Raw genomic sequence first — 27,289 nt, forward strand, 5'->3', positions numbered from 1 at the left:
GTAAGAAATGTACTTCCAGTGATTACCCAAGCCTTGAAAACCCAAGCTGAATAAATAAAAAAGTCTAAATCCTGATCTTTAACTTCCTTAAAAAACATAGATTTTATTTAAAGTTTGTTTCCACACTAAACAACAGAATACCATTCTGGCATCTTTATTGGCAATATATGTATGTAAATAGATGGTTTAAGAGACAGATTTACACATAACATAAAGCACTCTGTCTTGATAAGGGAAATACAAAATACTTCCCCCTCTTCTTAGTCTGCTCAAGCACCATTTTTGAGAGAAATTTAATGATAGTAGTAGTAATGCTGCTTTGTTTTTCCAAATTGCCTTTTGTCTTGAAATGAACATTTCATCAAATTATCGCTCTTGCAGTCTATTATTATTATCTTGTACTCTTATCAGTTCCTGCAGTCTCTAAGGAACTGAAATTAACACCTGCAGCTGTTTCATATGTGTTTTTATTTTTACCACTTAGGCAAACGTTTTAGGTTAATCAGTCCAGAGAAAACTGGGTTGAAATAGATGATTTACCTTGCAAAAAGATTATCATGATTCTTTTACATTTACAAACATACAAGGTGACCACTTTTTACAAAGGAACAAGTAATACTGTAGGTTTATTCCATGCTGAAAAGAGAAGAAAGAAAACAATGTTCCAGTAGTGGAGTGTGCTTTCTTACATCTGAAGCAGGCTCCGCAGCCTAAATGTTATGTTTTCTTTCTTCTCTTTTCTCTTTTTGTAATAAACCTATTACTTGTTCCTTTGCAGCCTACACATGCTGATGCAGCTACCCACCTGAATCACGTTTTACAATTATGCATAACATTCATGGTAGCTGTTTTTCACAAACTCTGAAATGCAGCTTTGAGGGCTGACATGCACAAAAACAAAATTGCCATAGCACTTTCTAAACAAACCCTAATAACCAATTCCATCCAGAGCTCAAATAAAGGGATTAAAAACATATCAACACCATATTCTAGCAGGAACACGTTCAGGGACAAATCCCTGAAGAAATCAAATGATTCCTAGCTGAAATATCAGACCTTGTCATGAGTCATGAGTAGATTATAACTAATTGCTTGCTGTAATTTCATCTACAGAAATGGTTGACAGGACTGTCAAGAAAGAAACATGCTATAATAATGTTCTTCTACTGATATTCAGCATTTACAATTTGTGGCACTTTAAACAAACTAAACATTGAGACACAACCTCAAAATAAACGTTTTTTCACTTCCAGTTACTTTTTGTTATCAGATATCATACATTTTAAGTGAGACGTGTGTGATGAATACATTAATAATCACCACTTAGTTATATAAACTAGCTGCTTGTACCCCAATGGAATGCTTTGTTATCTTTGTACTACATTATTGACATTGACAATGACATATTTTTATAGAAACGTATACTTCCTTCTAGACTTTGACAATCTGTGTATAAAACAGTATTTTTCTATTAACTTCTTTTTAAAGATTGTAAAATTGTAAAATTGATACTATTGATACTACCTTCACCCTGATTTAAGTACTACCTTTGATTTTAAAATTATTTTTTCTTTCATTATACCCTTTTCTTTTATTTTACAGCAAATTACTCTTGACTGTGAATATGAACACTGTTGATATGTTAAAAAAGCTTTTTGCTTCATATGAATGCTATTACAAATGCGATAGCAAAGTAATCTTATCATAAAAGGTGTTTGGCTAAAAATCATCATTGATTCCAAGAAAACATAATGTTTAGGATTTTCATCAATGCCTATATCACCACACACTTTTCAAGAGCAAATAATGGTTTTGAAGCACTTAGAAAAAGTAATCAATACCTTCTATATACTTTAGGTAATATAATCTAAAACAACATTCATATTTTATGCTTCTGCCACCTATTTTCCTTTTTTCAAATTATAAAATGGAATTGCCCCATGCCTTTCGAAGTCTTTCAACAGATCCAGATTGACATGCAATGATCCCTTTGATCTGTAAAAACATAGTTAATTCTGCTTTCTTACGTTTTTTTACAACTTTTAAAGCTTCAGTGTGATGATCTTTATGTAATGATATACTGTACTGTATATCAGAAAATGGTAATGTAAAAAAAATATTTTCTTTATAGCTTTTGTTATGTGAGAAGCTTTATAATTGTATGCTGATATCAAGAAGTATTTCAGTAAACCACATATACAGTATGTATATATTTTTTTGTGTTAAACACATTTATTGAACTACATGTACATATCAGATGCCTCAAGGAATATAAATGTAAAGATGTTAAATGGATGCAAACTGATGGCCCAAAAAGAAAATTCTGAATAACTACCTCGGTATGTCTGGTTCACAACCTAATGCATTCTCAAGAAGAAAAAAACACTCCAGTGACACATCATCACTGATCTCTTCTATCTTAATGCATTATGTATCTTAAATAAACAAACATATCTGACCTAGTCATCTCAATGTCTCTTAGCCCTTTTGGTGTCTCATGGGATACCTCCATGTACTTTCTGCTACATTTGATGGAATTTGAGATGATTGCTCTGCTGGCAGTGACCTTTTAATGTGTCTGCCATTTCCATGCTGTCTTAAAACCACAGATAGATTCAGGGTATCCAGTGGCTTGTAAAAGTGCTTCTGCTTTTCTCAATAACAAAGAGAAAAATGATAACTGGTTTGTTTTACAGAGTACAACCACAGTCGACTGCTGTTTTGAAGTTACATTATGATATTTAGGAAATAATATAAATTAATATACAGGATAAGGACTTGGAAATTAAAAGGAAATTATTATTACTGTAATTCACTGAATTAAAATTACCAGGAATTGTAATAATTTTAATAAAAGCATGTACATCACAGCTTTAGGTGCACTACAAGAATGCAAATCATATACATTATAATTAACCATTTATCTATATAAGGTTCCTCTTCCAAAGGATTACAAAAAATGACTTGTTTTTGCCATTGGACACTTAATTATCCATTGCATTCAAATAATACATTTTGCTATCTTTTAAATAAACAACCATTCAAACATGGATCAGTTTGATCTTACTAATTCACAATTTTCATGTATCATATTAGTCATAGCTAAGCCTGCAGCAGAATTTTTTTTCTGTCAGATGATTACATTTAGTGAAGCTTGTCCATGGAGATAACATCTAGAACACTAAAAATAAAATGTTCTATTAAGAAAAGGTACTACATTTACTGTACATATTTAATCCAGCATATAGAAACCATGAGCAACAAAAACATCAATCCATTATTATTAAAAATATTGTTATTAAACTTACTTCATGAAGTTGTTAAATTCTATTTTATAGCGTGTTTTAAAACCACCAGTCGTCACATCTATCAGTTTAATGATATAAGTTTATTTTTATTGCAAGCTATTCCAGTTCCTGGCTGTGTATTTCATCACCTACTGTATCTACTAATCTTTCTAAATAAATTAAGACACATTTAAGACACTTATTTCTTTTACCTTCAATTCCACTTTCCCCTTAGTACTACAAAGGTTAGTTGGAGAATGTCATGAGGAAAGGGGATCGTTATTGATAGAGTGATTAAATGGTGTGCAACCTGTTCTGCTGTGTGAAGTTGATAATTATACGGAGAACTTAGGCTAAGGAGGAAGTGTGTTTCCCTAGAGCAGAATTCAGAAAAAAAAAACATCACATGTGTGACGTGATCAGCAGTACAGGGTCTCTCTTCATTACTACCCCATCATTCTTTTGGAATTGATCCCATTTCATCCAGTTTAATGAAGTTTAAAGGAAAAAAGTCACAGTGGAATTTCAATGTCATCTGCTGGCAGTAGCTGACTTACTAGTAGACAGTTAAAAAGCAATATTCGCAGTTGTTGTTAGACATCCTATTTCTCCCTCTATAAATAATTTTCTGAAGATGCATCTTTAGCGGAAGGCACACTTACATTTTCACAGGAATGAAAAAATAACTGAATTATACCAGTGAAACCTAATGTACATATCCTATACATGTATTAAATATTACTTGGAGACATTATATTTCTTTACATTTTACTCAGCTTCATGAGAACCATTTTTAGATGGTTATGGTATTGCATACTGTATACAATGTGGTGAAAATATAAGTACACACCCTTAAGATTTTATTGTTGAACATATTTAGACATATATAGACTTCACCTAGTCCTCGCCAAGTCCTAACAGTAGATACAAATTAAAATTAAAAATATAGAAATAAACACAATTTCTGTCATTATTTTAAAACATCAATCAACATTCAATATCTTAATGTGAATAATTGCAACCCTTGATTCAGTAAATTGTGGCAACTTCTTTTAGCAAGAAAATGCTAAATATAATTTTTGTATACAGTATGTAGAATACAGTACAGTATGTACTGTACATGTAATTACTGTATATGTGATTTTGTCACATGATATGTACTGTAGATAATAAATATACAGATCATATTTTATCACACTGTACTGTATATCACATAAGCAATTTGTTATACACAAACTGTAGAAACAAATAAAAAAAATGTGTGAAAAAAGAAAATGAAAGCAAATGTCAACTTAAGGAATATATTTTAGTGTTGTTTGAAAGCATAAGTATCATTAGGCTCTTATCGTATATATTGATTATTGTTATGATGCAGTGTGACATATCTGTAGCTCTGAAGTATTTATAGAGAATAACATTATTAGTAATATTTTTCCACAGCCCATCTACACAGAGCATAATTACTTTGGATACCACTAGTATACAGGACAAAAATAAGATTTTTACAGATTCTACGGGACATACAGTAAAACAGCTTTTTTTCCACTGTAATTTTTACATTTCATTGTCTGTTGCAGTTTTCCTATTTTTAGTTTGACATATTTGGATGTACAAAATGAATGTATATTCACACTAAAAATGTGAAATCTTATGAAATGTGAAATGAATGTGTCACATTAAAAATAAATCTAAATCCTTCAAACGATGGGCACAACAAGCACAAAATATGTCACTAGAGGTAATCATACCAATAATATAAGGGGAATTTTTTTCAAAGCAACACATTTAGTTGACATTTGCTTCTGAGGCATTTCATCTCAGTTTTCTGGAAGATGTTTTAAAGGGAGATAATCCTTTTGCATTTTGTGGATGAAGTATCAAAATATTGAGTCAGATGCTGCTTTAATCGAGAAATGCTTAAAAATGTAAGAGTTGTGTATTCACAGCTTTATCAGAACAACATTTTAAATATTTTCAACTAACCCAGAAACATCAACATTGAAAAATGGTAAGATGTTTTTTTTAATTACCACTCTATACGGTAAACGCTATGAAAACACTTCTTGACACAGTAAAAATATATGTTTTAAATATAAATATAAGTTTACAAAACATAAATGTCTTGATCCAGTTTTTGAAGGAATCTCACAGAGTTCAATTCAACAATAAGGAGTTTATTCCAGAACCCAAATGATCCTCTGTATTAAGGAATATCTCTCCTGATTTCAGAGCATTTTACTCTGCTCTATGTTGCATTTATAATGTGTTACTACCTACTGTCTTGTTATTTTTATGTTTGACTTTTTTCTTATCTTTATACATCTAAATCTACTCTGAACAAGCTGCAGTATGTCCAAAATTCAGCAGCCAGAATCCTGACCAGATCTAGTGCAAGTGTTCACATTACTCCTATCCTGGAGTCCTTGCACTGGCTTCCGGTCAAATTCCGCGTAGACTTTAAAATCCTCATGCTCACCTACAAAGCTTTACATGGCTTGGCACCTCAATACCTGTCTGAACTTTTATCGCCCTACTCCCCACCTCGCAACCTCCGCTCTTCAAATTCTGCCCTCCTTACTGTCCCCCAAGCCCGTCTACATTGTATGGGCGACAGGGCCTTCTCCTGCTATGCCCCCAAGCTCTGGAACTCCTTGCCCAAGGATATTAGAGAGTCACCTTCTCTAAACTCCTTCAAATCCAGACTCAAAACCCTCCTTTTCAGAAAAGCCTTTACTTAACTGGTTCCATTCTTCACCCCTCTGCTCTTCTTAATACCATCTTCCACGGTCTCCTCTATTGTTATTGTTGTATTGTTGTAATTATAATTGTGTCCTGTCTTGTGAAATTTTCTTATTTATTGTTGTAGTCTTCTTATTTATTGTTATTGTCATCCTGTAAAGCGCTTTGAGAAGCCACCTTTAAAGGCGCTATATAAAATAACGTTTATTATTATTATTTTTATTATTTTTTTTTGACATCCATCCATCCATTCATTTTCTACCTGCTTTATCCAATACAGCATCATGGGGGAGCCAGAACCTATCCTGGCAAGCAACAAGGCAAGGCACAATACACATTGAATGGGATGCCAGTCCATTGTAAGGCAAACACAAACATGCACGTGCACGTTTTCACATGAAGGCCAATTTCAAAAGAAGCAAAATAACTTATTATTATGTCTTTGGACTGTGGAATGAAAATTAATCACCAGGCAAAAAAACAAGTGAATATGGGGAGAACATAAAAACACCACGGAGACAACATCAGGCGAATTGTTATGTATAAAATGGAATCCCAAAACAGTGAAGCAAAAATAATAATAAGCTGCTTACTTTGTCTCTAGAAGTTTTAAAATGTAACCAACCATTCTTTTACACTTGTTTTCATTTTATTGAAGTAATCCTTTCCTCACAATGCAGTGTAACTCAATGCCTGAGACTATCTGTTGGGTTTATTCGATTCAATTCAATTTATTTTTATATAGTGCCTTTCACAACAAGGTTGCCCCAAGGTGCTTAACAATGCAAGTGACCATACATTTTGTGAGTACAGAACAGAAAAGACCAGAAGACAATGGAGGAGAGGAACCGAAACTCCTTAGTAAGGAAAAACAAACCTCTAGGGGTCCAAGGTCAACTGGCTGCCCATCCCCTTTGGGCATGCCAACATAATATAATTTTAAAAAAGAAAGAAATTAATGAAGGTATTAATCCATCCATCCATCATGTCTTCTGTATGTCAGTACTCCATGCAGATCTCTGTAGGCCAGCAAAATCCTCTTAAATGATACCTACAGTATATCTACGATGTCCCTCTTGACACTGATACGGCATCCAACTCAGATGGTGCCCAATCTGGGTACCATATGGACATGTGGGGAGGAGAATAGGATAGTTTGGTCAGAATAGCTTTATCTACCTGGTGGGCCAACATAGAGACACACAATGGCATGTACAGCAGCACCAGCAGCCATGTTTAAAGCAGGCTATAATGTAAGGTGTGAGTAGGCTAAGCTGAAGTAATAGGTCTTATAGTAATAGGTAATAGGTCCCAGGATTCAGGTTTATGGGCATCTTTAAATTCCCTTACTAACTCTGAACATCATTTACAGCATTTTTTACTGCCCCTATGACAGTAATCACACATTTGCTAATTCTACACCACAGAGGTTCATTACTGTTTTTACTTTATTTATTATTAATGTGATTTTAATATTCAACATACAGTGATATATAAAATTAATACAAATACCAATAAAATATACATTTAATTATTTTTTATTATTAAAGAAAGAGTCTTAATTATCCTCAATTGGCAATTTGTACATTGGTGCATTGGTCAGGAATTGACAAGGCATCCCACAAGGCAGGCCCGATTTCTACCACTGAACTACCAATGCATCACTCTGATTGGATGAGATGTTTCATTTCACTGCAAATAAAACATATATATATATAAACAACAAATCATTAAAATTACTTATAACAGATTTCAGAGCAAATGAAACCAAATGAACCTGAAGTAAAAGTGTGGTTTCTGCTCCTTAAAGAAAAACCCTCTATATAGTGCAAATTTGTATCTACAGTGCAACTTACAGTATGCAAAAGTATTTTTGTGTTTTTATATTTATTTGCTTTAAATATGATGTAATTAATTAAATTAATGAAATTCTTTTGGTGTTATACACTACTGTGTCATACAGTATCTTATTTGAAGTTATGTGTAATCATGGCATTTAATGAAATGGTCACTAGTACAGCATGCATACTGGACGGTATGATTAGCTCAGGAAAGCACTAATGGGTCAATAAACAATTAATAGATTATTTGATCTTATTATTAAAATAATATTTGTCTGACAACCATGCAGTGATGATGTATATTAAGGATTCATTGTGCAGATTGTTTGAAAAAATGAAAACAATGAGACATGGTGCTTGTTGTGGGATACCGTCTGACACATTTCACATTTTAAATGGTTGTATCTGTGTGTACCACACATACTGTATATAGTTGGAACACTTCTCCTGTATATCACTCTTTTTAAGCCTTGGGTTGAGAGTATGTAGAATAAATTTCTCATACAATATGTTGATGTGGATTGTTTGACATCTGTCAATAAAGGTTTAAAACACTTCCTGAAATCTACAAGATACTAACAACCAAGGTTAAATATGTGTGTCTTACTTGCAAAATCATATTCAGTTAATTTTAACATCACATTGTTTTTCTTTAATATCTCAGCTTTTGCTAGGGAACGTGAAGATTACTGGATCATATAATTTTTATTCTATTATTACTAACTAGACCCTAAGGTGAATAAATAAGTATCCCTCCTCTCCCAAAGAAAGGCCTACCACACGTGGTAGCTCAGGATAAAAAATAAAATAATCTTTTGAATACTGTCAAAACTACAAATGTCTCACAGAAGACACAATGACACTGATAACTCCTGTACATTATACGATGCTACAAAGAACACCAATTGCTCAGGTCAGGCTATAACAACAGTAGTCAGGAGTAAGTGATTTTGTACAACATTTTATGTCATTCTGTTTTTCCTTTAATGTAGCTCTTTGCCTAGTGATGATTTTAAAGATTCCCCAAGTTGATAATGCTTTTTACTGGCACAAGGAAGTCTAATTTAGCCTTGAGCCAAGGCTTTGAATTTTTTATTATGAAGTTATTTACAGATGGTAGTAGATAAATTAGGACAACAAATGCAGCTAAATTGTATAATCATGCATATTGATTTTGTGCTACTTTCTAAGATGTATAGATACCTCATGGCATCTCTGTCAAGAAAGGAATGAACAATATAGAGCATCAATTTCACAGAATAAAGCAACATACAATGGCATGGTAACAATGTTCTTTAATCTGAATGCTGAAAATGGTCAAAATATGGAATAATGTTACTCCATAGAACAGTATTTTGCAGTACCTAAAGTTTGGTAAATAATACATGCATTATATATGATACTGTATTACCTACTGTATATCACCTTAAACATTAGGGAAATGCAGTGCTTTATTGAGCAAGGATGTATTATAGAGTTGAAAACAAACATACTGTAGTTTGTTTTACTACAAACTGTGCATCTCCCTTTAAAAAAGACAGGATAAAATATATGTATTTGCTTAATGTTTTATCTAAAAACTATTTAGTGAACTATACTGCCAGATGATTTTTTAAACATTGTTAAGATGTCAGGAAAAATACATAATCAGGAGATACTGTTTTCACATTAGGGAAAAATGGTGTATGTAGAAATATTTTATATTTAATATGTATTATTAATAATCAATTAGGCAGTCAATTGCTACAAATAAGAACAATTATGATGTGATACAGAGAAATCAAGGATTTAGTACTTCTTTCATTATTGTGTCTGAATGGAAGTAGTACTAGACAGATCTACAGTAGGTCTGCCTTAAAAACAAATCTATGATGCTCACCAAAACATTTCAAACATTTGTACAAAAAAACATGTTTATAAAATGTTGTGTTTATACAATAGTACATATAGAAAATAAAAACAAATTGCCTACCGAGCCATCGGGACTGTAATAATTCTGTTGTAAACATTACAAAAAAAAAGTAGTGAACCTTGGAATCATCTAGGGCTCTGAACTAACTTCAAAAGGCTCATCTCATGAAAACTCTTATAAAAATTATATAAATCATAACTTCACATAATGTTTGGGGGGAAAATGTACAGATTGGAATTTGATCCAAATTGTAAAAATACATATACTGTATATGATCAAATTGAATGGAGCAATGATACACTCCACATAAGCAACAGTTTTGGTGATCAGTTGTAAGAGGCGATTTCTTACCTCCCAAGCACAGTTCTATGCTGCCTGTGAATATGAATAATCCCACTGGATATAAAGAGTGTCATGTACACCACAGAAACAATGATTGAAACATACAATATTAGAGTGTTCTGTGCTTACACTCAAAACATCACTTTTAACATCCATAATTTTTCAGATATTTACGTTTTTTTTGTTTCAAATTGAGAATTTGTAAGTAAAAGTTTTTTTTTTAAATGAATCCACAAATAATCACTGTGATCTACAGTAAATGGAACAAGCACAATAATAATTGGTTAATGCTTGTTGGATGAAACAACTTCTAAAATATTTACAGATTTTTTTTATTTCATTTTTCTTTACCAATTTTAAAATTTCAGGATATAAATATTAACATGTTGTTTACTTTAAAAATCTCCAATGTGAATTATATTTAAGTATTATTTTTTTATTTTCCACCGTAATTAAATTAACAGGTTTGTACAATTTCTTTAATATAAAGTTCCAATCTACGCACTCAAAATGTCCCGATTGTCATGCCTCCTCTAGAGGGCGCTCCTACCCTTTTGTATTTTGAGTTTTGTTATTACATGCACCTGCCCCCCTTTTGCCGATTACTATTTAAGTATGGCATTTCCTTACTTCTCGGCTCAGCATCTGGATGACTGACACCCAGAAGCCCGCTGTCACGCCCTGTAGCCAGAAGGCACTCCTACTCTGTCCTGTCCCTAGTTTCCTGCTTTGCTGTCCTTCCGGTTTCCCTCTTTCCTTGGGCTATATATTTCCGGGTCACTTATTCTGCCTCACTCGGCATTGACATTCGGATGTCCAGAGACCCGCCTAGCACCAGGTTGCCGCTCCGTCCGTGGCCTGAGGGCATAGGTTTCTATACAGCACTCCAGAACTCTTTGCACTGCCAAGCCCGGGCTAACTTCCCGTTCCGCAGCCTCGCATAGGGTTTTTTTTGCTCTTCTGCCTCTCCACGGTTTGTCCCTTCCGACATCCGTGACACCCGCCTACCAGCGCGTCCAGGAGTGACCCGACGGCATAGGCTTCAGAACGGCGTCCTGACCATCTAGGTCCGGGGCTCGGAGCACCCGGCCTCGTTATCCTTTTAACCTCTGTGTTCCTGATCATGTTCCCCCTTCCCAGGGATTTTAAGCGTCCTTGTCTTGGATGGACCTCCCTGTTTTGGATTATGGCCTGCTCCCTTGGGCTCCCATTTTGGACTGTGTTGAATTTGTTTTTTTATGTGTACAGATAGAGAGTAAGGTGTGTGAAGCGCTGAGTATTAGATAAAATGTAATTAAGGGATACAGAGGATGATTTATAGGAAAATGGTTTACAAGTAGGGAATCAGCATTGTTGCTTGGTCCACATTTGATCCACATTTGATTAAGATCCTAAATTTCTAATAAGGGTTTTTTTTAATTTCTAACAATAAGGGTGCAGCGTATCACTAGCATGAATCAAAATCTAACAAAACTATATCTCGAATGGTTCAACAAATTGATTTTAGGAATACTATAAAGAAAAGGGCTGATGTACAAAAGGAGTATTGGACTCAGGTGTTCACTTAGGAAGAAGTCAACAACATGCCTCAGGCAACCGAAGGACAAAGATTCAACATGAATAAATCCTAAGAGCCTAATGGTTTCTTGCTAATTGTATCTGAGGAAACGAGATGTCATTCAGAAGCCATTAGTGACTATTCTTCCAACAGTTACTCAAGATAGTGGTAGTACCCATGGACTGGAGAATTGCTTATGTACAGTAGTGCTCAACTATAAGTAGGGCAAAGAATATAAACCAGATATGTAAGACTATAAAATTAGATCAACTAAACTACTTCATCATCTACTGGATATGGAACTCAGATACTAGAGAATAGTCAGCATGGATTTAGAAGAGCTACTGTAGATCTTGCCTGTCAAAAGTGCTTTTGAAAAAGCAGCTTTAAATAGTATGGATACACATAGAGTATATTATATGATATAGTGTGTTTATTTAGATTTTCAGAAAGTTATTGATAAACTTTCCCGTATGAGTTTTATTCTCAAATTATAAATCATAGGCATTCAGGGAAATGTGTGTTTAGATTGAGAATTGGTTAATAGATAATGGCTGTATGCTCATATTGAGACGATGTAATAAGTGGAGTTCCACAGTATTGTGTTCTTCTTAAATTACTGTATTTCTGTCACACAATGGCCAAAGTAGGTCCATTTTATCTCAAACTGGTTCTGCCACAAAAGCACCCAAGCAAACAAGTGCAGTCTATTTACAGGGCTCCCAGTCCCCCACACCAGAAAACAAAACTAATTATTCAAATAAAGGTAAATCCTCTATCCCTCTATCTAACCACCAACAACCAAACCCTCTTAGGCTGAGGAGCCAGCTTAAATAGCTTGTAAACCCCTCCCCCTCTGGAACAAACCATTTCTCTAATTCAAAGTGATTTTCCCCTTTCCATAAATAACTCTTGAGAAGTGGGGTTAGGGTTGGCCTTTTGAGGCCACCATAGGCTGAGTCACCCTGGAAGCACTGACACCAAACAAACAGTGAGTAACATCCATTTTGAGAGTGCTCTCCATTCACATCACAATGCTCACTCATACCTGTGTTTAAGTATTTGAATGTGAAATTAGGTATGTTTATGTATGTGAATGTATATGAAATTAAGTAATAGCAGTTACTAGTCAAGCCCTGAGTGTGCACCCTCAGGAACTTATCTACCAACCGCTCAATGGAAGGTGTATGAATGTTGTATTTCTGTGCTATCTGTACCCTGTTACAGACTCCTCTGTCACAATATCAATGATCTAGATTCTGATATAGTTAAAAACTTAGTCAAGTTTGCAGATGGTACTAACTTTGGAGGATTAGTGAACACTGTTAAAGCAGCAAATGATCAAAATGATTTAGATAAAATTACATGTAGCAAAAACAAAATACTGCATAAATGCAAAATGGAAAACAGAGGCAAATTAAGCTACTTAAAAAGGAGTTGGGTGTTAACACAAGTAAAATACACATCATTAACATCTTCTAGGCAATGTAGGGACTCAATTAAAAAGGTAAATGAAGTGTTAGGATATATTGATCAGCCTGTAGGTGGAGTAGTTGGATTGTTTTTCTTTTGTTGGAAGCAGTGTTCGATTTGCGGTTTTTGAAATGGCAACCTTTGGATCCCGTAAGAATGCTGTACGTTTTGAGCTCTTGGATGACCTCTTCATGGATCGTATGCAGTTCAGCAGAAAAGTGTTACAGAAGGAACTTGGCTTTGAACCTCGGCACTTGGATTTCATCTTCGCTCTCCCAGGTCAGAAAGCATTTGAGGTTGTATTTGCTACCTATCCTCTGTTTGAACAATGCGTGGATGTGTTTGAGGCAAAAAGAGGCAAAGTTCCTGCACTTGAGAAGATCAACTTGCAGCCTCTGACACAGAGAGAGAGGAAAACGGTGCATGTTGTTATGTTCTCGGAACTGGCAAAGACGGAGGACATTCACACCTGGCTTAACCAGTACTGCACCGTCCACCATGGAACTGAGGTTAGAGATGTTGATGGTATAAAAACAGGAGCAAGGAAATTCGAGGTTCGCTTGCTACCGGACAGCGTAAATGGAGGCTTAAGGCACCTGCCCTCTACAATCCGGCTGGGCGCCTGCAATGGCTATGTGTTTTATGTGGGACAACCAAAGGTGTGTCGGCGCTGTGGTGCTGTGGGACACCTGCCATCGTCCTGCACTGTGAAATGCTGCAAGACCTGTGGCAAACAGGGACATTTAGCCTCTGACTGTTCAATGCTGCCAAAGTGCAATTTATGTGGCTCAGAAGGACACGTTTTTAAGAACTGCCCTCACGCCTACGCCAATAAACTCAAAATGAGAAAGGATGAGGCAGTGCTTGTTTCAGCCAAACCGGCCCGAAAATCCAAAGCAAACAACAAGTCAAACAAAGAACCCTTGTTGGACAAAGACTCTCAGCCTCCAGCCAGGATCAGTCCTGCTGTGGCTCCGGGGCTGGTGGAAGAGAAATCCACTACGCCCCCACAACCGCAGACTGCACCAGACAAGCACGAGGGTTTGAAAACCCCCGAGAACAGCGAGGACCCCTCCCCCACTCCTGCTCCTCAGAACGAGGGCCAGTGTGGGGCCCCCCGGTGGAGCGGGTCCAGCGAGGATACCCAGGATTCAGCGGAGCTGCTTTTCTCAGACTCTGCAAGTGCTACAGATGCCCTCCTCTCCTCCATCCAGTCCATCACGGAGGATCTGCAGCAGCTGGTGGGTGAGGGGGAAGAGGAGACTGGTGCATCGGCTGCACCCCTTTCCCCTCAGTGCTCCCAGGAGCTGGACTTGAGGAAAAGAAAAAATGACTCTGTTTTCTCCCCGAGCGAGGAGGAAGGAGAGCATGGCGATGGGGACAGCTGGAACCTCTCCACCCCTCCCTCTACCCCCTTCCTTGAAATGGACTCTGTGAACGCTTTTACTGCTGCCACCCTGATGAAGGCTCATTCAGAGGATGGCTGGCAGGAAATTGGTAAGAAGAAAAAGAAAAAGAAAAAGGTAACAGGTGAGACCGAAGAGAAATGTGTTTTGTAAAGACTGGTTCCACTTTCTTATGTAATATGGCTCTTAACATAATTTCTCTTAACACAAGAGGTATCAATGACAGAGTTAAATGCCAGTCTGTCTTTGATTACCTCCAGCAGAGAGAGGGAGATGTGTTGATGTTGCAGGAGTGTGCTTTAGCCTATCAAGAGAGGTATAAAAGTTTTGAAGATAGGTGGGATAAAGGGCCTTCTGTTTGGTCAGGGGACAATAACAACAGAGCCTCTGGCGTGGCCATTCTTTTCAAAGGATGGGCATTCAAATTGAAAAGTATTCAGAGGGTCATAGATGGCAGGTTGCTGTGTGTGGATGTGGAATGGGGGACCGTTAACCTCCGGCTAATCAATGTGTATTGCCCTACTGACGTAGGAGGAAGGGTGGAGCTACTCAAGGCACTCTCCCCCCTATTGTTATGCAGCACAGACGTGATAGTGGGAGGGGATTTTAATTGTATCTTAGAGCACACAGACAGGCAGTCTAGCTCGCCGATAAAATTGGATTCCAGCTCACTGGCCCTGCAAAACTTAGTTCAAGACTTTAAACTCTCAGACACATATAGATGTATATATCCCACAACAGCAGGATATACATGGTCAGGGAGGAATAGCAGCTCCAGAATTGACTATTGCTTTGTCTCAGAGAGAGTGAAAGTTGTTGGGGTCACTCTTCAGCCTGTCTTCTTCTCAGATCATCAGGCTTTAGGGTGTAGAGTGGAACTCCAGGGCGGGACTGTCTTTGGCCCAGGCCTCTGGAAACTCAACACAAAGCTGCTAGAGAACGAGGGGGTAGTATCCCGCTACAAGGAGAAACTATCACAGTGGCTGTCCTTGCAGTGTCTGTACGGGTCAGTAGGAGAGTGGTGGGAGGAGGTGAAGGTGAGGACAAAGGCCTTTTTCATGGCTGAGGGAAGGAAGGCTGCTGCCAGACGGAGAGGAGTGCTAGCCAGGAAACAGAGGCAGCTGCAGCGTCTCTACACGATGCTGCACAGTGGCTTCGATGTGCTCGAGGATATTGCCCTTTTAAAAAAGGACATCCGGAGCATAGCCGAAGAAAGTAGTCGAGGAGTGCTGTTAAGAAGCAGAGTGCAGTTCTTGGAAGGAAATGAGAAGTGTACTCGCTTCTTTTTCAGGAAAGTGGTAGGCTCCAAGACTGTCATGGAAAGTGTAGTTGATGAGGAGGGACGAGAGAGAACAGAGCCGAGTGCTATCCTCTCCTGCACCGAGGCCTTCTACTCAAGACTGTACAGCTCTACAGAGGTAAAGGATGAAGATATACATTTTTTTACCTCAAAGCTAGAAAACATTTTGAGTGAAGAAGATAGGGAAGTACTTGAGAGGGATTTGACAGTAGAAGAGCTGAGACAGGCTATGGAGAGCTTACAGAAGGGGAAAACTCCGGGTGCTGACGGGCTCCCTAAAGAATTTTATTGCACCTTTTGGGATCTGCTTCAGGATCCGCTACTGCTCCTATTCGAGGAAAGCTACAAGACAGAATTGCTGCCTGACTCCTTAAGAGAAGGCACTATCTCTCTCTTGTTTAAGAAAGGAGCAAAAAATGACATAAAGAACTGGAGACCCCTCAGCCTGTTAGGCGTGGACACTAAGATCCTGTCCAAAGCCCTTTTCCTGCGCCTACAAAATGTAGTGGCCTCACTGGTAGGGAAAGAACAGACTTGTGGGATAGCAGGACGCCTGATGAGCGACAACCTGGCCTTGTTGAGGGATGTCTGTCTGTACTCTGAGGATCGCTCCCTCCCTCTGTGCATTTTAGGTGTAGACCTAGAAAAGGCCTTTGACCGCCTAAACCGGCAGTACTTAACATCGGTACTTGAGCACATGAAGTTTGGCCCCATCATGAGAAAGTGGATTAACCTGCTGTACACAGGTAGCAACAGCAGAGTCATGGTTAATGGCAATAGATCACGCACCTTTGAAGTCTGTTCAGGGGTGAGGCAGGGCTGCCCATTATCCCCCTTGTTATTCGTTTTGGCTATGGAGCCCTTAGCCTGTGCCTTGCGCCAGGATCAGGCCATTAATGGGATACCAGTGCCTGGAAGTGGGGGAGGAGAGGTAAAGACATCTCTATACATGGATGACGTCACCCTGCTCCTCTCTGACAATGCCTCAATTAGCAGAGCTCTGCAGTGCTGTGATCGGTTCTCTTTGGCTTCCTCCGCAAAAATTAACACATCTAAGAGTGAGATTTTTTATCAGAACTGGAGGGAGCCAAAAGAAGGACATGATCTCAGGCTGCAAGAGAAGAGAATTAAGGTCCTGGGGGTGTATTTTGGAGAAGAGATGGGAACAGTAAATTGGCAGAACAAATTGCCAATCTTAAACAAAAAACTGATGCAATGGAAGGACCGAGACCTCACCATGACAGGGAAGGTGCTGGTCATCAAAGCCGAGCTCTTGCCTGTCTTGAATTTTCTGGCTTCTACCTTCCCAATCCCACACCGTGTTGCGGCGGTGCTGAGGAGATTGATGTTTCAATTTCTATGGGGTGGGAAGCAGGAAAGACTCAGAAGGGAAATAATGTACAGGCCGCTACCCTCAGGGGGGAAGTCTGTCCCAGATATTGCTACGAAGCTGCTGTGCATTTTCCTGGCCTCTGTGCTGAGAGGCTTTGCAACAGCACCTGCAGCGCGTACCTGGACTTATTTTTCCAGGCTCTGGGTAGGTAGGGAGGTGTTCAGAGTGTCAGACCCAAGCTGGACGTCCCACTCTCTGACACATGCCCTGCAATTAATGGGACAGTTAAAAGTTTTCTAAGATCTCACCCAATTGGCCATATTCCCCTCCGAGATGTCAGCGTCCAAAAACTGGAAGATTTCGTAGCACCCCAGAACAATAGGCAGACCCCTGTGGGCATTTTAACATCAGCCCAAACAAGGAAGGTGTGGAAACACACATCCTCTAAATTTCTGTGCAACATTCACAGAGATTTAGCCTGGAGTGTCGTCCACCAGTGCTTACCGGTACGAACTTTCTTGTACCGTAGGGGCCTCACCCCCAGCCCTCGCTGCGTTAGGGTGGGCTGCGGCGAGGAGGAGACTGTGACCCATCTCCTGTGGTCCTGCTTTTTTGCTAAGGCCTTCTGGGCACAGTTTGAAGATTGGTTGCAGGCTCTCTCGCCCCAATTTACCCTGACCGCTGCTTTCATCATATACGGCATCTCTCCTGTCAAACTTCCTCCTGACGTGTTTGACAGGATCTGGGCCGTGGTGAACAGTGGGAAAGACGCCCTGTGGAGAGTGAGGAACATGGGGCTGTTCAAAGGCATCGAGGTCCCAGTCAAGGCAGCAGGTAGCCTGGCCCTGTTCATCACCCGAGAGAACTATTACCTCAGAGATCTGTGGAGAGAAGGGAGGGAGGAAGCAGAAAATCTGTGGGAAATAGAGAGCATAGGTCAACATCTCAAGAAACTGTGAAAAACATTATCATGTTTAAATAAAGAATGTGATTTGCACCAGAAAAAAAGAAAATTGTTGCTATGTAACTGTTACCGTGTCAAAATGTAATGAGATGTGATCATATATACTGTTTTAAGTATGTATATTAATGTAAAGCTTTCTGATTTGTGATTTCCTGTATTTTTTTTGTGAAAAGAAAATAAAGTTCTTAAAAATCGAATTTGAATGTGAAATTAGGTATGTTTATGTATGTGAATGTATATGAAATTAAGTAATAGCAGTTACTAGTCAAGCCCTGAGTGTGCACCCTCAGGAACTTATCTACCAACCGCTCAATGGAAGGTGTATGAATGTTGTATTTTCTGTGCTATCTGTACCCTGTTACAGACTCCTCTGTCACAATATCAATGATCTAGATTCTGATATAGTTAAAAACTTAGTCAAGTTTGCAGATGGTACTAACTTTGGAGGATTAGTGAACACTGTTAAAGCAGCAAATGATCAAAATGATTTAGATAAAATTACATGTAGCAAAAACAAAATACTGCATAAATGCAAAATGGAAAACAGAGGCAAATTAAGCTACTTAAAAAGGAGTTGGGTGTTAACACAAGTAAAATACACATCATTAACATCTTCTAGGCAATGTAGGGACTCAATTAAAAAGGTAAATGAAGTGTTAGGATATATTGTTGAAAGTGTGTAATTTAAATCCACAGATGTTATGTTAAAATTGTATAATGCACAAGTAATGTCCCATTCTGAATGTTGTGTACAAATGTCCAAATCATGAAAGAGACATTACTACTCTTGAATCAGTCCACAGAAGAACAAAAAGATACATTTAGAGGCTTAAGGGAATCAATTGCCAGTTATACCTATTATTTCTTTCTTCTTCTGTATATGCCAAATACTTGATTTTTGTAGGCCCAATTCATATGCCTCAGTTCTATTTGACTTTTTTGCTGTGTGTTTTTTTAACAGTCATTTTGACTTGACTATAAAATCTAGACACTGACGTCAAGGCATGACAAGGTACTGTAATTGAATGTTCAGCACTCAATACTGCCATATTAACCAACAACAAACATCTGATCAACAAGAGATGACTGTCATCTAATTGTTCCACTTTGCTGGTTCAAAATGAGGGGTGCAACACAATGAATTTGTTCAATTGATCCAAAGCAGTAGTGCTGAGCCAACTATTAAAAATTAAATACTTAAGGGCTGCACATATCATTCTTGTTTTTTTCATGAGAAATTATTATTCAGTAGTTTTGTCAAATTCTAATGATAAGACAAGCTGACAAATATAAAAGGATGGCAAACTTTGGCATTACCTCATCTGAGAAAATGATTGTGCTGGTCAAAACACAGTGATGTTGCTAGAAAAAATGTGGACAGACTTGTGGTAATCAGTGAGTATCTATTCTTGGGAGAGTGGAAGTGCAAAATTAGAAAATGACTTCCTCCCATATTTCTGTTAAATAACACCATTTATTATACTTCATGGTGAAAATCAGTTTAGACACTATTGTTCAAATACACTGTATGTATTGTCTTCCAAACATTGTCTTTTACATTTTGTTTTAGCCATATGACAGATTTATCTTTTGGAAAATGCTTTATGGAGAATTGTTATGTTACCTTGATGCCTCCAACTTATGAAAGCATCTTTTTTTACCTTTGATGCATGGCAGTAATTTTAATTTTAATAATTTTACACATCAGTTTTCAGGAAATGTTAAGAAATTAAATGTCAGCTACAATATATTATCTCCAGAGGGTATAGAGATTTAGACTTTTGAGGGTAAAACTCCTGTATTACTTAATTAAAAATAAATATCAAATTAAGTTTCAATATGAATACAAATAAAAATAATTTACCTAGTGAGAATGTACCGTGAAAAGGCCTTTTCAGTTACTAAAATTATTGTTTTGCATTATTGGGCATCAATATGTGATCACCATAATGTTTTCTGTTTTGTGATTACTGAGAGTAGTGTGAATATTCTAAATTGAGACAAGTTTAATAAGAGTGCTTTAAACCAGGACTTTTGAGACAGAGCTGTGTAGCTGTGGGGGTCATTGTATATTCCTGTGGTGCTGACTGGCCTAGAAATAGATTGAGCCACAAACCTTCTCGTCTCCAATGAGGACTCATAGACAATGTAGTCTGCTTTTCACCCACTTGAATTCCTGAATCCGAATAAAACCCGACACTATAATATTGTCTGCTTTGCATGATTTTATGCTGACACACACAGATGTATCACAAAAATACTCTCTAATATGGAACTTTAACTGCCATGATACTTCTCAAAAGTTGGATTTGTTCTTACTGACAAAAAGTGATGATGCACCTATGCTACCTGTGTGTAATAAAGAGATTATGTTGTAATTAGTCATCTTTAAAAGTGGTTACAGCACTTTTCATCCTAAAAGATAACAAAGTGCAGCACACCCCTGGGCGACAATAGCAACCCTTATGTGCTAATAATAAAAATGTGTGGCTGATCAGGTAGACAAGTGAGAAATAGAATTTAGTGTGGAAGCCCAGTGTGGAATTTAGTGAAGACCCTTACTCTTACAAATGGTCCATTGGTATCGTTAATTAATGACCAAGTTGTCAGAATCTTGGTTTAAAGTCTCATCCAAATGACAAGACTTCCTACTGCACAGTTTCACCCTTCACTATAATGAGGGCATTGTTTTGAAAATTCTGGTCCAGAGCAAAGATTATCACCAACCAACATCTATTGTAGCAGCAACCTTGTTTTATTCTGTATGGATCCCATTCCATTACTGACCAGGCCTTGCTGAGCTTTTGAAATCTGACAAGAAATTGTGAACATTTCTTGCACTGGAATCCCAAGAATTTCTTTGTGGCCACAAAACAGATTGTAGAGAGAACAAAATCTATAAATATTCCATACTCCTGTATTACAACTGTGACAGTGGAACACACCTCACACTGCACTTCTTACTCAGAGGCATGTGGGAATGTGCAGCTTCCACACCTGATGCCAATAAGGGCTGCGATTTAAGATCCCCACGTGCCCGCAGACGGCGTTCATGGTAGAACCGAATGTGTTCCCCTCACTGGCGACACAAACTAATTTCTCCGCTTAGAGAAAGATTTCTCTCCTGTACCAGAGAACCGATACCTCTGCAGACAAATACACACAAACACACCGCAGAGAAGACAACACACGTTCTGCTGGTGCTCAGGCAGCCTCCTAACTCTACCAACACTATCACACAACTAAAATGTCTTAATATGGATTCAATTAATTCAAAACTGCTAAATCACCAGTGTATACGGCATTATTTTAAAACTTAAAATCCACTGAAACATATTGAAAATGTTAGCAGGTTGTAGCCCTGCCAGCTACTACCAAAATTTAAAAAGATTTCAAACATTTTTGCAACCAAAATGGACAACAAAGTAAATATTACTTGGTACTATTGCTGTTGTATTTTTAAAGTTGGAATGATGTAAAAACAGTACCTAAATACAATAATTAATAAACTCAGTTTTTTAAACATTGCAAGTTTATTAGATTTGCATTCCATAATTAAGAGATTATACAGTACCATCGTATTAACTGTCTCAGTTCCCTTCATAACGTTAATGCATATGTAAGATAAATACATAAACATTCAGGTGCTATAACATAGCAGTCCCATAAAGACAAAATAACAAATTATTCAGGCTGAAAAAATTCAGCCAAGAAAGTACTTAAAAATTAATTAAATTTTGGAATTATCTTAGATTGCTCCTTAAAGATTTGAAATGCTATTCATAACCTTGAACTTCTTTGGATGAAAGCTCCTTGTGCATTTCTGTTAAAATACAATCTTCAAAACCAGAAGCCTACCTTAAATACCTCTTCTTTTCTTACATCTTTTTTGTATTACAGGGCTGTGTTTCAGAGCTATATTGATTTCCATTCTGTCAGTGGTTGATTAATGTTTCAGGAAGGCGTCAGGTGCATTAGCACAGAGCTGGAGAGAAAGATCTCTTTTTTCTATGGTAAACAAACTTATATTTCCATCATCTCACAAATGTACACAGTAAATACTAACCTTTATTGCTAGTTGTTTGTATGTTGATTAACGGTATGTCACATATGGTATTGTTGCTGCAGTATGTATGTTTTCTCTGATTCTAGGGGGAAAGATATAGTAATGGACACAAATGTATCATGTTTTTTTTACTCTTTGTGGAATAATAATAAAATACATGTTAAATAAGGCATGATCTTTACTTTGGTTTACATATACTAATTAATATATATCAAAATATTGTAATTCTATTAATTTCAAAAGAAGGGGTGAAGTATGTTTACTGTATGTTCACAAGTAGCAGAATAACATGGAATTTGTGTGACGTTTTTTGTCATTTCCCAGTAGTACAGAAGATAATAAATTTATGTAGACAAAAAGAGAGAAAACAGGCAGGATTATCCAACTATGGCTAGGATGGACAAGGTTGTGTGACCCCTAAATTCAGGAACTACTTTTGCTTTGTGTACAACTACACCACCTAGTAATTACAGAGAGTGCAAGGGCCCTTTTTCTCCTACCACAGGTTCTTTGAATATCCAGAACCACCAGTGCATCCATACACCAGACATGACAATTACTATTTATAATATCAGATTTATTTAATCAATCTTCCCTTCACACTAAGGTATCCCTGTAACATAGTATTTCTTTGACCACTAACATAACACACAGAACATAGGACACAACTTACTCTTAAAATTATCTAAGAACTCCAGTAACCATGCTATTTGTCCCACTGGAGCAGTCTTTCATTACTTCTCTGGTTGGTAACCTGGCATGCCTTCTTATGCCACAGTGAAGTTCACTTAAGTTCCAGGCATCCTCCACAGTCCTGAACAATGTGTCCCTGGTCTTTCCCCTCTCTACACTGAATCCACTTTTGTGTAGAGGGAGAAGTTAGATGAATCTGGGTCCAACTTCTGCTATCTCTCTCACAATTCTTCCTTCTCCAAAAGTCTTGAATTGTCTCCTGACTGTGACTTTTTGAAGCCTTCTTAACAAGAGCTCATAGGTCATTTACCAGGGGGTGGGAATATCCTTGTAATGTTTTGGGTGTGGGCAGAGCTAACTACCCAGAACTCATTTTGGAAATGGCTATATACAGATAGCTAGGTGTAACGGTGCCTTGTTTTATTGCACCCTGTTCTTTGGGGCCCATTTCAATTACAGGCACACTCAAAACTGTTTTTTTCCAACTCCACATGACCTTTGAATAGTTAAGTAATTTCCCAGGGTCTGTGCTAAGAGGGCCTTTGACCAGGGCAGAATGTTCAGAGAAGGTGTGAAAATGCATCAACACTGGTCCATCAATGCAATTTAACATCAACATATTGTAGCCCTTGACACTTGGTACAACCACACCCATTCTTTTCACTAGCTACAGACAGCAGCCTGACTACTTTCTTTTGAAAAGCTTAAGAAGAAAATTAATGGTGCATCCTAATACCAAATGTTTGTTGCCATTTTCTCCATTTGAATAAGGAAAATAAGATCAAAAGTATTCAGATCCTTGCACAGTTTTCACATTTTGTTGCTTTAAAGCTTACAGCCATTACACTTTGAATTAACAACATTTAATAAGTATGCAAACGACTACATGTATTCAGGGCAAAATTAAAAGCAAATGGATAATATTAAAAAATACAAAGACAATTAATTGCACAAACATTCAAAACCTTTTCTGTAGGATTGCACATTTTTGCACACATTTATCTGAACACTATTATCTTAACAAGCCACACATTTAGATGATTGCATAGTCAAGCCCTTTGTTGTAGTAATCCTAAATTGATTCAGGTGCACAAAATTACCTTAACAAGCCAGACAATTAGCTGAGTGGCCTCTGTATGTGCACAATAATAGTGTTTCACATGATTTCACAATAAATACACCTATTACATATAAGTGTCCCTCAAAACACCTCTATAATGCTACACTACCAATCTAAAATTCTGCCTGTTCAGTGTGTCTACTAAACCACAAAAAGAAACATTCAATTATCAAAAGGAGAAGCTGCTGGATTAATATATGTTGACACATGCCAAATGCAGCATCCATTGGTATTCTAAAATACTACTCAAGCATTACTTAAAGGCTGTGAAGTAAAATGTTCTCTCTAGAGTGTGATGGTATTATTTTAGTAATGTAGTTTGGTCATATTCAAATAACAAAATGGCCAACAAATATCAAGGGATAGTATATTTAATACTTTGATGTTTTGAGAAGCTGAAGAAATTACAGAGCTCGCCAAAGACCAGTGCTCATCACCAATGAGATTTTCAATTCCTCCTGCATTGTTAAATCAGACCATACATTATATTATGCTGTATTATATTATGCACAGTAGTGCAGTTGATAGCATTGCTTCCTTGCAGCACTGGGACCCTGGGTTCAATTCTGGGCCTGAGTGCTACCTGTGTGGAGTTTGTATGATTCCTCTGACTGGTCTGGATTCCTTGCACAGTCCAAAGACATATGTAGAGACATATTTGCTCATCTATGGACAACATGTTGCACTATTGTACTTTTTGGACACTGCATTAATATACTGTTTTTACTGTGGTACTTTCAATCTGTATATACCTGTATGGATTTTGCACATTTTATTGTTTTACAGTGACTTTGAACATATTTTGCACACACTTAACTCTATACGTTTAATTTTGTACTGCTGTACTTATTTTAATTATTAGTCTATTCTGATGTCTGTTTTTGCTTGTCTTGGGCTGGGCTGCTGTAACACCTCAATTTCCCTTCAGGATCAATAAAGTCTTATGTATATATCTACAGTAGGTTAAAGGTTAATTGGCTTCAGGCGAAATTGGTCCTCATGTGAGACATATGCATGTCTGTGTTGCCCTGCTATGGACTGGTGTCCCATACAGGATCCGCCTTGTACCTGTTGCTTGTTAGGATAGGCTTTGTCTACCCCACAACTCTGAATTGGAAGAAGCTGTTAGAAAATGAATGGATATACAAATCCTGCATTGCTACATTTCCATAAAGTATTGTATGGGTATATTGATACTGTATTTTTACAAATGTATGAGTAAAGACAAATTAATTTGTAAAAAATAATTTAGGAAATCCTTTATATAGTATATTGTTTGTTTAAATATTGCTGATGGCTCAGACATACACCAAAATGTAATATATCATAAATGTCATATATCAGCAATAATAAGCAAAGCAGTTCATTATTGCTGCATTTCTTTTTTATTTAGTAAGCCCATGTCTGTTTAACCATTGTCTTGTAATAGTCTATCAAAAGAAGAAGAGAGGACAACTGGAGCAGATTCTTATGTTACACATAAGACCAGCTATGGTAGTACATGTAATCCTTCAAAAAGGTTATCAGTGTAATCTTTTTCAGCTAGAAACCTTTACTGTTTTGGATTGTATTTGTTAGAATATAATAACTATGACAGCAAATTCATTCTAAATTGTACATCTAAGCGCTTTACTGCAGTAATCTGAGTAAAGTACCATTCTCAGAGTTCTCACCTGAGATTTGAATGGACAACCAATCATTAGATTTTATCTTAGACAGATGATTGTCTAGTGTAAGTCTAGCATTTCCATAACCTTAAATGTAAAAACAGTTTGATATATGGGTAAAATTATAGTTCCTTACATCAGTTTCCTCACCCTTTTACACCATATTAATGTAAAATAATGTTGTATTAGTTATTTAATCATCACTGGATTTTATCAGTCTCTTTTACACTTACAAGACATTTGTTTTTTTGCATTGTAGCTAGTCAAATTACATAGAAAATTAAGCAAGAATAAACTGTATTTTACATTTTGCATATTAGGAAATTACTAATTTTATGTCTTGGCTAGAGATTGTGTAAGACGTAAGTTGCCTTTTTGTGTACCTAAATGTGAGGGTTGGTTGAACACTAATTGTCAATAAAATTACCCCTAGGCCTGTGAGAGAGAAGAAACAAACTGAAAGAGTGTAGTTCATACAGTATGTTCTTCCTGTTCTCTCATCCACCTCCACCTCATCCACCTCCTGGATCCTCAGTATAAGTCCACATGTGCTGTCCCAAATCAGGTGGCCACATCTACATATTAGATATTTTTCTTTTTGTTCAACATTAAAGATAGCAATTTATTCTTTAATAGCACCTGCCACATTATAATCTTCATAAATTGTTAGTTGGATGCAATAATACAATTTCTGTCTTCTATAGAGTAGTATGTGTTAATTTTATGCTTCTGTATGGGGCTGAATTATTTAACAACCTGCAGTATTTAAATGTGTTTAAGTATTATTCAAACCACTGCACAATATTCTTAAACTGATATTGGTTTACACATGCATGTCAAGTTTAAGGAGGTTATTTTTAATTTTTTAATACCTTCTCCGAATTTTAATACTGTACTAATGTTGACATGAATATAAAATAATTTTGTTCATACACTTTGGCTCTCATAATATTCTTTTTTTTTAATTAAAACTGAGCATGCCAGCATACTGTATTTGTTACAGTGCATAAATTCTGGTTGTGCATTAATCTGCTAAATGTATGACAGCAAGTCCCACATGGATCCATCAGTAAAGACTGTCATTTAGAGCTTAGGTTCAGTCAGTCAGACACAAACAGTATGAGTTTGAGCTACAGAATGTCAGTCTGAGATTTCCTAAATGGACAAATGTAGTGGCCAATTACTGCTAGTCTTGAGGGGGCTTATGTCTGCTTTTATATCTGGTTTGTGTTCTGTGACTTGCCAAGCACTCATGAGTTTGCAGTGTTCACACTGATGTTTTGCACCTCCTCTTGTGCCAACTGTTCTGTAACAAACCATGGAGCTTTCAGCCAAGACACCAGCCATGTGAAATACTGTGTGTTCAAGAGTCAATTTCACCATGAAAGTGTAGGTTGTTTCTATATTTTTAAGGTATAAAATAGAAAAAAATTTGAACTATAATGTTCCTACTTTAAAATAAACACTGGGAATCTCTTTATTTTAAGCAGTTATGGCTGTCCAATCAAAATCAATTTGTCATGCTTCAAGTAGTACTTCATTGAAGTACCACAGTTTGTTCCCTGACATTTTAGACGTCAAATAGTTA

The sequence above is a fragment of the Lepisosteus oculatus genome, chromosome 7, assembly GCF_040954835.1.
Source record: "Lepisosteus oculatus isolate fLepOcu1 chromosome 7, fLepOcu1.hap2, whole genome shotgun sequence".
NCBI classification, from domain to species: domain Eukaryota; kingdom Metazoa; phylum Chordata; class Actinopteri; order Semionotiformes; family Lepisosteidae; genus Lepisosteus; species Lepisosteus oculatus.